Here is a 19,184-nt window from a genome sequence, read left to right as displayed (position 1 = left end):
AGATCTCAAATGCTCCAGGTTTTTCTTTTTAAGGATTATATTGCCTTCAGAGTCTGAGATTGTACTAACCAATTAAAAGAATTGAGTTTTAGATTTAATGGTGGCAAGTGCAGGGAAGGGCTATGAGTAGATCTTTATGCTTGATTTTGTAGTGTGTCATTTTCTCTCCTTCCCCAAATGGGAAAGAAAATGGTCTACTATACACAAAATCAGTAGAGAAGGAAATAAAAATGGTACAAGCTGTAATATCAAACTTTAAAATCTGAACTTTGAAACTGAGTATTATTGCCCATTAAGTTTCAGCTTTACTCACAGCATCTTTCAGGCTACACATTAAGCTTCATTGAAGACACCAGTGTTTATTCATCTCTGCTGTCCCTATACCTCCTTACATCTATAACAGATAAAGGTGTAGATATTTATATGTGTTACCATATCTTTATGTCTGTATGTCTTTATATGCATTCAACCTTGTCTTAAAGAGACTTCTCTCAAGTACTTTTTAGTTGGTACTTTTGTAGCATTTATAAATTTTGGTAAATGTAATATGTTAAATATGAAAGTCTTTTTAACATGTTGATGTAGAAATATGAATTACAATAACTTGGAATATTTTTCTTCTTTCACGTCATGTTGTTCATTTTGTTTAATGAGTCTTAAGATTCAGAGCAAACTGGCCTGCAACTCAATTGTGGTCTGCAGTCTGTTTCTGTATGACCATGAGCTAATAATGGTTTTCATATGTTTTTTATTGTAGTAAAATACACAACCATTTTAACTATTTTTAAGTATATAATTCAGTGGCATTAAGCACATTCACATGGTTGTGCAGCCGTCATCACCACCCATCTCTGGGACTTTTTCATCTTCCCAACTGAAACTGTCCTCTCTATTGTCCTTCCCCCCAACCTCAGTCCCTGGTAACCACTATCCTACTTTCTGTCTCTAAGAATTTGACTATTCTACATACTTCATATAAGTGGAGTCATACAATATTTGTTCTTTTGTATCTGGCTTATTTCACTTAGCATAATGTTTTCAAGGCTCATCCATGTTGTAGCATATATCAGAATTTTCTAAGGCTGAATAATAGTTATTTATTAAGTAATTAGGTCCAATTCATTATGTGAATTGTAGACATTTCATATAATTGTCTACAATTCATATAATGTCTGGCAAATGTTTCTGTGTTTCTGTCAAAAACTGAAAATATCCCACATGTCTCTGTGAGTTCACTCCAATCTCTATGGCTCCTCAGTTCACAGTTTGGGAATTGCAGCCCTTGGGTCTTTTATTTGTGTTTCTGACTGGACTTGCCTTTGTCTTTAGCCTTGCTTCTTGTTTTATCTGATACTATTCCCCACACTTTCAGGGCGTTCATAACAATAATTTCTGATGTTTTTCTTTGCTTACAAATTTTATTTTTACATTCTTGATCCAGGTTAAGTCCTTTAGTATATTAACTTTCATGTTGGATTTTCTTTATAAAGGCTTTGTTTAAACTGCTCAAATAAATATTTAAGTGAATAGGACTTTTGCCCAGGTCTTCGAAAGTGTGTTAGTAGAATTACTGGATTAATGACTATAAGACTCTCTAGTTTCCTCAGAGAAAGGTGATAAGGTATCTTAAACCACCTGATAATCCTTAGTAGTATATGTTATCCTTCCTCACCCAAGTGAAGAAGACACTGTGAATGGCGTAAACAACTTGCGTAGTAAATAATAAATTACCTTTTCTATAAATTATTTCTCACTAGATGAACTTTCCAGCAGCTCTATCCTGTGGGGAACTCCCCCCCCCCCTTTATCTCCATTGTTGCTTTATTTTCAGGCCGATTTAAGGGACACTTCTGGAATATCAAGTTATAGGCTAAAAAGAATGTGAAAAACCTTAACTTTAAATAACAGATTCAAAACTGGATAATTCAGAAGATTTGGGAGAGAAAGTACTTCTGGTTAGGAAAGAGATTCTATGCCACACTCTTCATCAAGCACTGGGTAAGGGAGCAAGAAGACATCTCTGCTGTGGCTCTCTTCAGATATCCAGGGAAGACAGTGGGAAATGCTACAAAAATGGCATTTTCTGATTATAGTGGGAAAACGAAATTCCAGAGGGGTAGAGACTAGGTAGTCAAGCCTAACCAACAAAGACAACTTTAGATGCAGTTGGTAAAATGAATCACAAAGAAGTAGTAATAAGGTGTTTTGAAATAAATGGACAGTCTAGAGAGGTTCCGCTTTCCATAGTAGAGGGAATACTTCAAGGTCATCTGGGAAGAAACTAATACTATTGATAGGATTCATGGCTTCTCACCAGGTTCCCAGAGCTAAGTGAGTGTGTAGACATCTTTAAAGGCCCTCAACAGAGTGGAGGCTGGGTGCCTCTGAAAAGGGATTCTGCTGTACAGCCAGAAGTGTATGCAGTGAATATCCTACAAAGCTTCCACAGAGGGACCTGGAGCTATTTACCCAGGGGACTGTGCCCAGGGGAAAGGGAAACCCCTAGAACTTTGGGAGCTCTTACATACTGGCTCTAATTTTACACTGATACCCAGAGACACCAAAGACTATAATCACCAAAGTAGGAGCTTACAGATGTCAGGATATCTTGGCCCAAATTCACCTAACAGTGAGTCTAGTGGGGCTTCAGGCCTATCCTGTGTATTTTAACAGTTCCAGAATATATGGTGGGAATACATACACATATACTTGGTAACTAGTAGAGAACTATTCTGGTTCCCTGTCCTGTGGAGTGAGAGCTATTATGAGAGGAAGAACCATCTAGAGTTCTGGAATTCTTCCTACACAAACACCGTGGAAAGTGGTAAACAATACTCCTGGAGAGATTGTGGAAATGACCACTGCCATAAAAACCTGGAGAGAAGTAGGGATAGTGATTCCTACTATACTTGCATACAGTGTTTCTGTTTGACCAGACCAAAAGGCTGATGGGCCTTGGGAAATGACAGATTAGTGCAAACATAAAAAGATTGTGATGGTAGTTGCAGCAGTATTTTTAGATATATTTTCTGGAACAAATCATCACCCCAGCACCTGAGATGCAACTATTGACCAGGGAAATGCATTCTTTTCCATCCCAATCAGTAGGAAAAATCAGAAGCAGTTTGCATTTATATAGCAGAGACAAAAGTATAGCTTTAATATATTTTATAAAACATCAAATTGGTCCTTTACATTAATTATTGTATTGTTAATTGGACCTAGTGAGCAGAAAGTAAAAAATACATATGCCAGAATGTGGGAGACAAACTCTGTGATAGTTCAGGGCCCAGCCACTGTAGTGAAGGTTCGAGGGTTCATTTGTTTGGGGCATAGTAGGAAATCCCTACTGTAGAGAGAGACCAGTGGCAGTACCTTGTACCAACCACCACAAGGGAAGAGGTACAGCGCATGATGAGACCCTTTGAATTTTGGTAATGATATATACAACATTTGGGCATACTGTATCATCCCAAGTTGTCAGTTTTGAGTGGGTCCTGGAAGAAGCATGAGCTTTTCAGCAGGTCCAGGCTGGGATGCAGGCCGACATGCCACTTGGGCCTTATGATGTAGCATATCTGAATCTTGCCTCAGGCTTATTAAGGAAAGCATGCACAAGGTGAAGGGAAACAGCCACACCTTTTGTTATTATCAAATGATTGTCCTGAAATAACATTAATTGCCAACTAATTCTAAATAATGATTACTAGTCATATGATTCAGATAGGGTTTTAGCTCGTCATATGATGCAACCAAAGTTACATATCATCAGTCAAATGGGGTGAGTTGAGGAGTGTTTCATAGAGGGACTGTTTACAAAGGTTTGGACAAACAGTATGGAAATCACTTGAAATGTTGCAGTAGCAGGGCAAAGAGAGGAAGTAGTTACTAGAACACGAAGATAGATAGGTTGTGTGGAATGGGTCATCTAAAAAGAGCTATGACCTTGTGTGGAGGGGTGACCCCACTGATGGTTTCAGCTCCATCTCTCCTCCGCCTATCTGATCTCCCATCCATGCTGCCTATTGGCCAGACCTAACTGGAAGTCAAAGGACAAGGGAGCCTATTGGTATAGTCCAAACAGATCAGCCTCCCAGGGAACAGAACACAGCGGAGAAGGGCAGAGGATAGATTTGGAGTGTCAAATGGAGAAATCCAACCCAGCATAACAAAACAAAGTATTAAAAGTAATACTTAAGCTTAAAGTAGTCTGCCCATGTTTTCAGTACTGGCTAACTTTTTTATTATGAGCTTGAAATTAGATTCTTGTATAAATCTGCCCAAATTTATATGATAAACAATATTATGTACTTTTATTCCGTACCTATATAAATATTAATGATTTACATCATTTTACCTGCTAATGACCTTCTGAAATCGGCTGATACTTCATCATCATCACTCATATATTACCCACAGAGAATATGATCTGTTATGATTTTTGAATATACCCTCATTTTTATGTGACCACTGAACTGGCCTGCTGCAGATTTGCCCCAATTATTTCAGCCATCTTCACGTTTGATTCTCATCACTATGGGTCAAATGAACTGTCTGACCATCTACTCTGATTATGAAGGGGCTTGCAGTGATAGGATTGGCAGTGCCATAGCCTGGTCATCCTGCACAGAAACAATCTTCTCAAGAATCAGTTCTTAAAAATCAGCAGAAGAGAAGAAGCTGACCCTTTCAAATTATTTTCCATTTGAATTTTCAACTACATTGCCACCAGCATTTAAAAAAACTAATATAGTAGGACAGGCGTCCTGGAATAAGTGCCCAGCATCTTTGGAAAGAGCAAGTGGGTGACAATATCCAGATCTGAAGTTCACAGCAACATTGAACTGACCATACTAGTTATCTTCAGGGAGCCCCAAACTGCACAACGTAGTTTCTGAAAGAGGCGAAGCAAGACAAAGGGAGAGCAATTTTGAAACTGAAGAGTAGCAAAATTTTATGCAAAAATATATAATACCAAAATGAAGCTTGGTGGCCCAAGTTTTATTTCTAGTTATAATCATTAAAATTTCTAATGAGCTATTACCATATATTGCATTAGTTATACAATTGTCATCCTCACTCAACTTTAAGAAGGGTCTGTGATTTCTTAAATTTGGGAGGTTGGTGGTTTGTGTGTGTGTGTGTGTGTGTGTGTGTGTGTGTGTGTACAGTTATACATTTTTAGATCTAGCAGGGTTTTGTTTTGGTTTATTTTTCCTCAAAGATGGTTTATAAAGCTAGACGCTTTCTTATTGTGGAAGCCTATTGATATACACTTTCTACATATAACATATTATTTATTACTGATATTATACTATATATTACATATTTATAATCGTAATATGTATTGTGGAGGCCACATAATCCAGTTTCCCACTGATTTAAAGAAAAATATTTCTTTAGTTTTAACTGGCAACTCTTCAAGAAAAGGTTAGGAATGGTACAGACTCTCTTAGCTGCTATTTCATCATTCTTTTTCTTTTCTTTTTGCCCAACAGGAGCCCACTTCTTATGCTTCTCAAGCTTTTCCATCGCAGTATTCCTAACGGCAGAGAAGAGTGGAGACGTGTTTCCCAGGGGTCTGAGAGAGCTTCTGAAGGTACGGCATGGGACAAATTTCTCTTATATTTTATTTAAATTTGTTGGAACTTTGCGATCTATTTTTTATTATATATTATATATACATTTTTATTATGCTTGGTATAGTGCTTTATAATAGCGTGTTCAATATGTATTAGTTGTTGTTGATAATGGAATCCTGGAAGGAAAAGAAGCAATGAACTTCCAATCTATTGTTCCATTTTCTTTCTGGTAGAAGGTTCTTGAGTCTGAAGGAGTGTCAACAGCAATTTACATGATTATATTAAGTGTGGATTTTTGTTTTGATTATGCTAAACTAAATATCCTTGAGTGAGCACAGTTTCCTCTGGCTACAAGTAAGAAATTACAAGTAGCTTTGATCATATTTACCACCATGGCTGATAAAGGTCCAAGGAGGTATTGAGATGGGGAAAGGAGCTCTTTACCAGGAGTCGGAACTTTTCTCCAGACGTGTACATTGTGTTAATTTGTGTCTTTGCCACCTGTGAAACGAGAAAGGAGGTAGTACAATATGGCAGAGTGGTTTTTAAGGGCTTAAAAAAATATGGTAAATGTTATTGAAATTTAATGTTGAGGGAAAGCTCACCACGTAATGACAATGGAATGGAGCTACTGGGGCTCCTTGCAACACTGGAAACCCCTGATGTCGTACAAAGAGCACTCTGGAGCCAGACCAATCTTACTACTCAGGAGCTCTAGGACCTTCAAAATGATATCTCTCTGAGCCTCAATTTTCTTATCTATAAAAAGGGAACAAGAATGGTAATAACCTCAGAGGGTTGACGTATGCGTTAAATGAGATAATATATGCAAAGCTTTTAGCATAGAGCCTGTTATTTGTAAGTAGTTCCCCATGTGGTGTATACCTATGAGCTACTTTGCTCCAAACTCTACTTTCTTCTGAAAACTGCTGTTTCCTTTTCCACCTACATGGTACAGCAGGAGTGGCTATTTTATAACATGACCCAGCCCACTGGCCAATGAGTCCTTTCTCAGAATTTCTTGGACTAGGCACCAAGAAGTAAGCTGAGAGAGTCGCTCTCCTGTTAACACACCTGAAGAAGCTGTAAGAAACAAAGCCTAGGAGTTGTCAGCAGTTAGCACAGGGGCCCTGCAGTGGACAGGCCAGTCTGTGGAGAGGCAGATAAAAGAGCTGGTAAGTGGAGAGCGACAGGCAAGGGAAGACAGCAAGGAGCCTGATGGTGCTTGAGTTCCTGTTTCTGATTGTTTCTGAAACCTGATTTGATTCTTGTCTTCAGTTCTGTGGTGAACCTCAGGATCCTTATAATAAGTTTCTCTTTTTCTTAGCTAGTATGCTAGATTATGTCATGACATCTTGGTTAAGCTGGGAATTATGTTTCCTCAAGTCCATGCACAGTTGTGGATTAGAGTTGGCCAAAGAGGAGCTTCCAAGAAATTGAAGGGAAGCAAAGACCGTTATTCTTGGAAGGGAGGCCTGGTCAGATAGACTTGGTTCTTGCTCTTCTCCACACTGTCCTGCTCTTCGTTCCACTGCTCTGCTGGTCCTGCTTGCCCAAAGCAGACCCAGCTCTCTCCTCCCTTCTTCCTGGATATTTGGGTGCAGGCCCACAAAGGTGGTAGCTACACAGAGGGAAGATTTTCCCATATTTCTCTCAGTGAGCTCCCTCTTCACTGTCCCACTGAAGCAGCTGGCTATAGCTGCCTCTCAGATTTCCCTGCAAGCTCCAACTTACCCACTCATACCAGTGCTTTTAGGGGACCTAGTTAGGGATTCTTTCTCATGTCCTCTGATCTTTGCTTCCTTGACTGCTCCTACATTGTGTAAGGTCTAATTCCTAGAATAAGCCTCTTATTCCCATAACGCTCTAGTGGCTCTTCGTCTCTGCAGCCTCGCTGCTACAGCTAGTTTGTGTTTCTCTCACTTGCATGCAAACCAAAATGATCTCAATCATTTTTTCTAGAACTTTTGCATTCCTTAAACAGAAAGACACAAAGGGAAATATCAAGGCCACACTTTAAAAATGTATAATGTTTTTGGAATAGAAAAATGATAAATTCTCTCACATCATCCTTTTAATTTTTTTAAATAAACAATGGGTTGATGATAACTCACAGACATTTCATTAAAATTGTCTACTATGTCCTGAACCTCTTGAGCCAAACTGAGGAAAACATGTATGACTTTTGCCTTTCCCAGAGCAGTCAGTAGTAACACTTTGAGAAAGGTACATTAGGAGGACACCAGGGCCTGGGGCAAAGAAGATATACCTTGAACATGGTATTGGTGACAATGACCACTCCTTCATCACCTTAGATTCAACTAGAAAACCAGAAACACTGGGACGGACACACACACACACACACACACACACACACACACACACACACACGTTATAGAGATTTGACCTTATGCAATTGTGGGAGCTGGTTATATAGTCTCTGTGAGGCTTTGTGTTTGTCTTTGTGTTTGAGACTATAGCTCAAAATCCAATCTCCCTAAGCCTTTAGGTACCTTTTTCTACAGTATACCAGGGAAGTTCTTTGGGCAAAAGAAAACTAACCTCTTTAAGCACTTTGCCTGTTTCTCTTGGCAAATAAGTCTCAATATAATTTAGACATTCTCGGTACCCAACTTAACTGGAATCTGCTCATATGTCTCCATTTCAATTTTTTAAGGTCCTAGTCATTTAGGGCATGCCAAGATATCCCTTCCAAAGTGAGGGACAAATTGTTGCATGTGACCCATATCCATTTTCTATTGCTGGGTAACGTATTACCAGAAACAGTGGATTACAATAACCCAAATTGATTTTCTCACAATTTTGATAGGTCAAATGGCTGAATTCTCTGCTCAGATATTCACTGGGCTGAAATCAAGGTGTTGGCTAGTTATCACCTAGGCTTAGCTATTTGCTGCTCTCCTCTTTCTGGAAGCTCTTTCAGAGATCCTCCTTTGTCAATGGGCACATGGAAGAGGGTGTCCTGCTAGAGCAAACTTTTAAAAGTTCTTCAAAGTAAATGCAAATAAACTGGGTGTGGGAGGCAGAGATGAGAGAAGTAACACACCTAGGGTGGCCAAGGAAGAAACTAATAAAATGACTCCTAAGATTATGTGGGCTGTTGGCACAGGAAGGACACATTTTAATAAAAAGCCAATAAAATTAACTATATATCTTTTTTGGTAGCAAGTGATTGAAATATAATTTTATTTTCTTAAAGAAAAAAATTTTTTTTTTTTATGTAGTTAGAAAGTTCAGAAGTTCAGCTAATTTCAGGTATGGCTGCATTCAGGAAATCAAATGATTTTTCCAGGATCTTTTCCAGCCCTTCTCCCATTACTTATAATGTACAATACAATGTAAACGATGTGTTTGTAGTTCTTATACTGTATGGTTTAGGGAATAATGACAAGAAAAAAGTACAGATGTAGCTATTGTAGACCCAAATGCAGAGTACCCTTCAGCAACAGCATAACATTTTTTTCAAATATTTTTGATTCATGGTTGAACACATATTCAGAATCTATAGATGTGAAGAACTGACTGTACTATGAATCACCATTTTGCCCATGAAGTCGTGCATCAATGGTATTGCTAGCTGTAAAAGAAAAGCATATAAAACTGTCCTTTCTTTTAGGGGAAAATAATCAAAACTACATTTTCTTTTAAAGAATGGAAATTAACTTAATTAAGTTCTCGCTAGCCAAATTTTGATGGCTAGGAAAAGTCATATGACATATGTATCTTTTCTTTCCCTCCCTCCTTCCCTCCCTTCCTCCCTCCCTTTCCCTCCCTCCCTCCCTCCCATCCTTTTTCATCTTTTGCCAGTGCTTATTATACCCAAAGAACAAAGGGGAAAGAAATAAAACTATATAGTTTACTTTATCACTTACTAAATATATTTTTTTGCCTCTTAAGTACTTTTGAAACATTGTTCAGATAACTGGAAAAGTTATAAAAAAGGGATTATTATGAAAACATATGAATTTTAAAAATTATATCAGTTTATGTCAATGACTTATCAGAAACCTTACAAAACTATTCTTAAAAGGTAAATTATATTAAAAACAATGAAAAGCTCTATATGTAATTATAACTTAAGAGAGCCCCTCCACTGTTCCTTTTCCTGGTAGTGTATCTTATAAAAGCCTAAACACAAGGCATTCTTTTATTTTAGTTGTAATGTTGGCCATTCACACAAATAAGCTGAATATAACAGTAAGTACCACCAGGTTGCGCTGCTGTTCCACAGTGGAGGCGAAGGGCCAGTGTCTGTGCAGAAATCTCAGAGGTCTCAGTTAACCATATTATTTCTGTTTTTGAAGCAAAGAGTGTGTGGAGACAAATATTTAAAAGGAAAAAGAAGAGATTTTTTGAAAATAAAGACTTCCAAATTCACTATGATTTAAAAATTGTTATTCGGCAAATAATGACTTTCTCTGAGAACATTTAGTTCCTTCTAGAAAGATTGCATTTAACTCAGTTCTCTCAGTTAAAACTACTTTCTGATGGCAACAAACAAAAAGAAAAAAACAAAAACTCCATTGAAAGTTTTGTTTCCTGTATTCTCTTGTTGATGACGGAGAAGGCTATTTGTTAAAATACCAAGGTAAAGTATATTTTACTTAAAATTATAGTAGTTATCTTTGATGTGAATCGGGCTTCAGAAAATATAAGAACATTTCAACTACAAAACAACATTTTTTGTTTTGAGTAAAGCCCTTTTTTCTTTTCTGCTCTTGTTTTCCCCAAATGTCAATATTGATGAACCAGGGGTTGTGGGAAATTACCTAGAGTTGCAAGGGGCCAGAGTTTGCCCTCTCATGCCCCTGGAGAGCTGAGTGTGAGTGCCACAGGGCAGTGCTTGGCCGGAAGGACCCAACCCCTTCTTCCTTTGTGCCCTGTGGTATGTATGCCCTTTGAAGTGAAAGAAAATTCTTTATTCAGCTCTGCTTTATAAGATGTCAACGTGCACACATTTCTGTATATCCTTTTAGCATACAGACAGATGTGGATTTGCAGAAAACCAAACCAAACAAAAAAGCCGGAATTATGCAAGTAAGTTTGAGATTTTTGAGATAACATATTCTCAAGTCTAAATTTCAGGATAAGACCATTTCTTGGGTCATATCACTGTCAGAACATTAGTTACTTCAGGTTTAACCTGTTTTAACCTGTTTTAGGATTTGGGTGGTATTAGTGCTTCGCAGTGGTAGAGACAGAGACAATGAGAATGAAACCCTCACAGAAATAAGGTATGAATATTAATAAAATATGGCACTTATATTTATTTTGAAAATGAATTGTTATTCATCAAGATGATAAAAATTCATTATTTAACCCAGGTGGCTTATTTTAATTTGTCAGTCATTAGGAGCTGAATAAGAAAATAAAAGCCCAAAATGATCAAGCTTTGCTAGGCCGAATAAACTGGGAGATAAACTGGAAAATCAGGGTCATTAACAAATAAAAAAACAAACAAACCCAGAAGTACTCTTAAAAACAAAAGTCACCAGTAAAATATGTCTTAAGGTCAAATGAAATGCCCTGACATTTAATCACAATTTCCTCTTGCATTTTGTTTGAAGGATCTCCTCTTTAGTCTTTTCTAGTTTAACTCTTTAATCTATTGCCCCCCAGAGATAATTATGGTTCCTAGTGACTTTAAACTAAAGTTCACGATTTTTAAACTTTTCTTCTATTTACCTCAGCAATACTTTATTTATCTTGCATTATTTTTATATGTCCTACCCAAACACTTAACTGGCTCAAGCACTTAGCTGGTTTCCAAAAATTCATAGAACATTTTATTTTTCCAGATCAGGAGGTAACTGCATTATTTCATTTTGGAGAAAAGTATGACAGAAGAATTATTGAGATTAATGAAAAATAATAATTAGGGAGTATGATAATACCAGTTTTTTTGGGGGGGAAAAGGGTTCTCTATGGGAAGATACTTTTATTTTATTGTCCAAACACATGGCTGTGGCCTTTGGTTTTTTAAATTCTGAATGCATTTCTCCCACTGGCCAATGGTGGGCCAGTGTTCTGCTGTTTAAAATTCCTGAGCCTTGGTTTCTTCATAAAAGGGAATAAAAATATTTAGCTCAAAGATGCTGAGAGAATTAAATTAGTAATATGTTCAGGTCTTGTATACAATAGATGCCCAATGGGTGATTTCCTTCTTTCTTCGTCATTGACAGGAAGACAAAAAACAAAACATATTTACCTATATTAAATACCTCTATGTGGGCAGAATGCAAAACTTGTTGAAACTAATTTGTACAGTGCCTAACATTTCAGTATATGCCAGCCTTCCAAACTACTCATAGATATGCTTAATGAAATAAACTTTGGAAATAAGACTTTGAAACTAAAAGTATAAATTCTAGTGTGCAGAGTTAGTATTTTGATATTTTGTTAATATTTATATGTACATTTAATATACATTTATCTTTTGTGCCTAGTACATACATTGACTTTCAGAGTCTATGTAAATGTGAATGTTTTAAGTTTGTTTTGGGAAAGAATCACTAAAGCATAGTTTATGAAGGTATTTCAGGTTTTACTCTTCTGTTCACTCCCAAAACTGAATTGTTAAGTAAAATTTTATCCAATAGCAAGCTGAAAAATAGCCAACACCCCTTATCTAATAACCAATAAAATGGGGTGTCTGTGAAAATCAAACAAGAGGAGCACTGCCTCTTCTTTAAAAAATTCTATGTATTCCAGTGAAACTTATCCTTTTCAGATGAGTTGCTTTGAAGGTCTAGACTCTTCTTTCAACCATACTGCTATTGTTCTAAATATTTTAGGAACTTTGTTTAGAATTACCTTTGGGACTACTTAAGGAATATGGAAGAAAAAGCTAGTCTTATTCTACTGTAGCCACCTCTTATTTAGGCTAAAGCAGTTCTGTCCAGTTAATTACCATCTGCCTTATTGAATTACTTGGTCGTTTCCAACAATAAAACTTATACTGATAAGAAAAAGATTTTTTTTTAACCATTGGGCTGACGGACCTCACAAAAAAATAAATGCGGCTATTTAAAAAGAATCATTGTGAATTTTTAACCAGAGTCACTGTGTTTTGATTCCAAAACCTTCTGAACAGAAGGAGAAATATATACAGGCCTTGTGCTCAGACCAGGCCTGTCATCTTCCTTTTGCCCTCACCTGGATTTGTTTAGTGAGTTGCTGAAACTTTCCACCAAGCTGGTCGTCAGGGAATAAAATTATAAAGACTATGTGGTCCATATTTTGAAACAGAAGCAGGAAAACAACATGAAGTCATTTGAGGATGAATTCAGACTTTGATCTTAGCATAAATACAAATAGTAACAGGATAGAAATAAAGACTAAATATTTGCAGACTATTTGTGTTTAATTATTAATAAAAATGGGAGATTGGTAAAAATGGAAGAAGAAAAAAATAATGCCTCTGCTTAGGATTGTATGGTAGACCAAATAACGCTGTGGTAGTTGGCAGCACATAAAACCTGTGACACTGCAGTGGGGCCTCCAGTCCGTCAGCATTTTAAAAGGACTCCTGAGGCCCTGAGCCCTTCTGGCATGACATTCTCAGACCCTTCAGCCTGGGGGGCTGCCAAAGTGCTCATTTCCCACAAAACTTCAGCAGACTCATCGTGGTCTGGGCTGGCCATCTACGTGGCACGTTCCCAATAAAGCTGTGTATTCTTTCACATTGCCCCTACTGTAGAGCTCAGTGTCTCAGCAAACCTGAGATGCTGATAGCTCAGGCAGGACCTTTGGCTCACATTTGATTAGAGATGTTTGTCTTCTTCTGGAAATGCTTTTAAAACTTGAAGTGGTATCCATTTTCTTCCCTTATAAATACTGTCTCTTCTTAAAATAAAGCCCATGAACAATTTACTTTGCTGTCAGAGTTATACTTGCTTTCATTTTCATCAAGACCTCAAGTACCAGGGGACAGATATCCTTGTGCCCCTCAGGGCTGTATGACCTTATGACCCCCATGATCTTGCCAGGTCACTTTCAGGGAAGGAAGGCCTCTCCAATGAGGTAAATGGCTCCCCTGAAGTGTCCTCACATTCTCACCCTGGCCTGATGCCAGCTGTGTTTGGCTGCCTTAAACCTCCAAGGAAAGAAATAATAACTTAGAGCAGAATATCTGGGGCAGATGAATCACAGATGAGTTCCCCAAATTTTAGTAAAACAACTAAGTAGCAGGTTGGTGTGGTTTTAGAGATATCTCAAAATGATTATATCACAGCAACCAATGAATGCATCAGTAATTGGAACAACAAATCGATGTTTCTCTCTACCCCCCCAAAACTAATAAATAATTTTTTTAAAAAGTAAAAAAAAGCGTATATCACAAAATGTATTCTACTTTCTGTATTTACCTTCCGTTAGCTAAGTAGACTAACATTCTTCCTTAGCTAAGTGAAGGAAGCCAGACACTAAAGGCCACATAGTGTATGATTCTACTTATATGAAATATCCAGACTAGGCAAATACACAGAGACAGAAAGCAGATTAGCAGTTGCTTGGGTGTGTGGGAGAGGAGTAGGGAGTGACTATTTAATGGTACAGAGTTTCCTTTTGGGGTGTTGAAAAATTCTGGAACTAGATAGTGGTGGTGATTGTGCAAGGTACTTAATCCCACTGAAATGTACATTTTAAAATTAGTAAAATGATAAATTTCAGACTGTATGTATTTTACCACAATAAAAATGTTTTTCTTCTTTAAGTAAAATGTTATTTAAATGCAATAAAGAGAATAATTGTTAAACAATTTGCTCTCATCAATATCTTAGTAGTTTGTGGGGGGGAACATTCTCACCCCCATATGATTGCACGGAGAAAAACAAATACTCCCAACTACACATTCATTTTCTATAGTTGTACTTTTCAGCAAATATTAGGGTCCAATGATTTTTGGTATTTATTTGACTGTGGGGAAATGCTATTAGTTTGAATGTGTGCTTCAAAGAAGAAACTTCACAAGTCACTCTCCACATTTTGTTGAATTATAAAGAAGCGTATCTGTTTTTATGAGATCAAACTGATGGTTGCCAGAGGGGAGGGGGTGGGGGTGGTGGTGAAAAAGGTGAAGAGGAATATAAGTCAATAATATTGTGAAAGTTTCCATGGTGATAGATGATTGCTAGACTTAGTGAGGTGATCCCATTGTGAAGTATATAAACATTGAGTCACTATATTGCACACCTGAAACTAATATTGTATATTAATTATATTATATACAATATAATATTGTATTGTATAATATAATTTTACTTAAAAAAAAGAAAAGAAAAAGCATATCTGACAGAGACTTCCTTTTGTGAGCTCACTGGCAGTGCAGGGGCAGTTTGGCCCTTGCAGTCTTGCGCTCACTTCTCTTTCTAGGTTTATCTCCTCCTAATCCTCTCCCTTTCTCCCTCTCCTTATCTCCCTCCCCCACCCTACACCACCCCTTCGCTACAGCATTGAATTACTTCCTCCCCATTCCCAGAACCCTGGGGACCTTTGAAGAGTCCATGCTTTGCACAAGCAATTCCTTGGCCTGGGAGTTCCTCTTGCATTCTTCATTCAGCACAATTCCCTCAACCTCCAAACACCCCATGACAATTTATGAGCTATAAGAAACCTTAGAAATCACATTACATTGACCATAAGTTAATATTAAAAACAATTCTTGAGAGAATCTAACTTGCCTTTCTTTTTTTAATTAAAATTTTTAATGTTGACATTGCAGGAGTCTCCATCCCCACCCCCACTTTGCCCACCTCCACCCTCCTCCGCCTCTCCCTTCCTTGGCCTTTACCAAATTATTGTCCATGTCCATTGGGTATGCATATATGTTCTCTAGCTAATCCCTTCACCTTCTTTATCCAGTCACCCACACCCCTCCCCTCTGTCATCTGCCAGTCTGTTCCATGTATCCATGCTTCTGCTTCCATTTTGTTCATCAGTTTATTTTGTTCATTAGATTCCACATATTAGTGAGATCATATGGTATTTATCTTTCTCTGACTGGCTTATTTCATTTAGCCTAATACTCTCCAGGTCCATCCATGCTGTTGCAAATGGTAAGAGTTCCTTTTTTATAGCCCTATATAGTCCATTGTGCAATGTACCACAACTTTTTTAGCCACTCAGCTGCTGATGGGCACTTGGGCTGTTTCCAGATCTTGGCTATTGTAAATAATGCTGCTATGAACATAGGGGTGCATATACTCTTTCTCATTGGTGTTTGGAGATTCTGAGGATATATTCCCAAAAGTGGGATCACTGGGTCATAAGGCAGCTCCATTTTTCCTTTTTTGAGGAAATTCCATACTGTTTTCCATAGTGGCTGCACCAGTCTGCATTCCCACCAGCAGTGTACCAGGGTTCCCCTTTCTCCACACCCTCGCCAGCACTTATTGTTGATTTATCGATGGCAACCATTCTGGCAGGTGTGAGGCGATACCTCATTGTAGTTTTTATTTGCATCTCTCTGATGATTAGTGATATTGGGCAACTTTTCATATGTCTCTTGTCCATCTGTACGTCCTCTTTGGAGAAGTGTCTATTCAGGTCCTTTGCCCATTTTTTAATTGGACTGTTTGTCTTCCTGGTATTGAGTTGTAAAAATTCTTTATATATTTTGGAAATTAACCCCTTATCAGATGTATCATTGGCGAATATGTTCTACCATGTAGTGGATTCTATTTTTATTTTGTTGGTGGTTCCTTTTGCTGTGCAGGCGCTTTTTAACTTGATGTAGTCTCATTTGTTTATCTTTTCCTGAGCTTCCCTTGCCCTGGGAGACATATCGGCAACAATATTGCTGCAAGGGATGTCTGAGGTTTTACTGCCTATGTAATTTGGCTTTCTTATTGTGTCTTTTCTTCAGATAGAAAAAATGCATCTGAACTCTTAACTCAGTAGAAAAATATACACAAAAGCATTCTTTAAGCACAGTTTTTGTGAGGGTGATGGACTTGGAGGACTCTTGCTCTGTTGTTTGAAGCCCAGGGAAAGAATCAGGAACTCCCAAGTCCTGCTCACAGGCCTGAGCAGTCGTCTCTGTAAGCTACAAAGCGATCCTCAGAATATGCATTCTCCTGACTCAGCTAAGTTCTCCCGACTCAGTGTGGTCTGGCAAGGGAAATGGTGGAGAAGAAAAAAAAAGCCCATTACTTGTGCTATTATTATCTACCTCTGGGTTAAACTGACCAGTGAGATCAAAGCAGTGTGTTTGTTCAACTAGTTTATTTTTTAGTGAAGCATTTGTTTGTTTTGCTTTAAGGTAGTTTCTTTGGAAGAATTAAGGGCAAAGCAGAGTGGAAAATAATTGTTTCTTTCATGTAATCCTATAACTACAAGTTTGTTACAGTCTTTTGGTTCCCAAAAAGAGGTTTGTACTCATGTGTCCTTGTGTGTGTGAGAGAGAGATCATTGAAACATATTCCTCTTACCAGGAAAGATATTTTTGCTCTGTATATTGAAAGTCAGTGTTGCTAAATCCACCAAAGGCCATCTGCTTGCTAAAAAAAGTCAGAGTAAAAGAAAAATATTTAATTTATTAAAAAATTGGCTGCAAAGTTAACAGTGTATTAACAGTGGTTGTCTCTGGTATTTTAATTTTTATCTGAATTTTTCTCTCTCTTTTTTACTCCCCCTAATGAACAAGTGCTATTTAAAAAAAAAAAAAAATCTTTATTGATTTCAGAGAGGAAAGGAAAGGGAAAGAGAGAGATAGAAACATCAGTGATGAGAGAGTCATTGATCGGCTGCAACCGGCAACCCGGGCAAGTTCCCTGACAGGGAATCGAACCCCGATCTCCTGGATCCTAGGTTGATGCTCAACCGCTGAGCCACACCCAGCTGGGCACAAGTGCTATTTTTATAAACAAAAAAAAACAATATTAAAAAATTTACCAAACAAACCATTTTATTTTAAGCAAATCTACTTTAGTGAACAGTGACACAATGAAACCTTATGGGAAAACAATGAAGAACAAGTTTGTGTTTGAGAAGATACCTCTCACACATCCATTTTCACAGAGCTGCTGCCCAAGAATGGTGAAAATTTAGACCCCCTTGACTAAAGTTATATCTCACCTCAGTGTTAGATGAGACTTCGTTAGCACATTTAGAATATTATTCATTGTATTACTTTATTTCTTTACATAACTTCTTAGAAACTAAATATCATATTACGTAAATGGGACTTAGTTTGCAAATTATTTTCCTTATTAGGAAAGACCCAGTTTCCTTAAAAAATAAAGCAGTTACCAGGAAAAATCAGAATATATTATTCCTTAGATTACTGTGACATAATCCTTCTCCTTGCTTTGGCTCATTTATATAGAAATGTCTAGGTTTCTGGGATTTCTGATAAATTTTATTGCATACCAGATTTCTGATGACAATAACAACAGTGACATGTGATTGCAACAACAATAACATGTGCTTAGTGTTTTATAACTTACAGAGCACTTGTATACATATTCTTGAATGATCCACAATATCATTATATCCAGATAAGGAAACTGATTCTGAATGGTCAAGAGGCTGACCCATTGTCTGTACCACATGACATACTGGAAAAAGATTGTGTACTTTAAAAATAGACTTGGTTTCAAAACCAACACCATAATGTACTAACTGGCCAGCAAACCACTTATCCATTCAGAGACCCATTTTCTTCCTCTTTCCTAATGGTGTCTTGAAATAATGAAGGTAAAGTGCCTGGTACACAGTAGGTTGTCAATAAATGTTAGTTCCCTTCTCTCTCTCTTACACACTGGATCCTGGGTTCAGAGTATCATTTAAGAGATGGAGTCCATGGTTATGGACTGCCTGCTCTTTCTATGGTTTCTTATTTATTGTACTTGGGCATTTTCATGTTCTTGTAGAGCCAGACTGCAGATGCACGAGAGCTGAGGTGTCCGCTGTCAGAACCTTGCACAGTGCCTCACACTAAGTAGGCCCTCAGTACCTATTTGTTGTGTGAATTATTGAACTATTGAATGAACCCACACATTTGGCTCGTGGACACAGCACATGAAACACCCTAGGGTACCTGTTGCACTTAGGTGTTTGCTCGGGTTGACTTAGTTGCACAGTGGCCTGTGAAGTCCACCCTGTGCCTTTGCAGTGGAGACTAGATAATTCCTCCTCTCCCTTCCATCTCCATTGTTTTGAATCTCTGATACTGGTGACAACAACCCTCTTCCCCGTGCCCCAGGGATGGTATTCCCTGATACATAGAGCCCCAGCCTAGGTGGCAGAGGGGAGACATGAATAACCTCCATCAGAACAGGCATGAACATGAACTATACAAATAGGAGTTTCTTCATCCAGGCCTGTTTCTCCTTGTGAGCACTGAGGAAAGGAGAACTTTTGAAATCAAAGAGAGCCTCGTGAAGGAGTTCTGAATCTGGGGGATGAGAATGCAAATGGAAAAAATAATATTTTTATTTTCACCCACTCTCAACGGAAAATTAGCATTTCCTTCAATTATGAATATAGGTAACACATCACAGTAGCGTTAGCAGTGCCTGTGATTTTGTCACCAAAAGAAATCACAGCTATTTCACATTATATTACAGTTATAGGCAGATC

The sequence above is a fragment of the Miniopterus schreibersii genome (assembly GCF_964146895.1).
Source record: "Miniopterus schreibersii genome assembly, chromosome: 4".
Lineage (NCBI taxonomy): Eukaryota > Metazoa > Chordata > Mammalia > Chiroptera > Miniopteridae > Miniopterus > Miniopterus schreibersii.
This window is presented reverse-complemented; position numbering follows the sequence as displayed.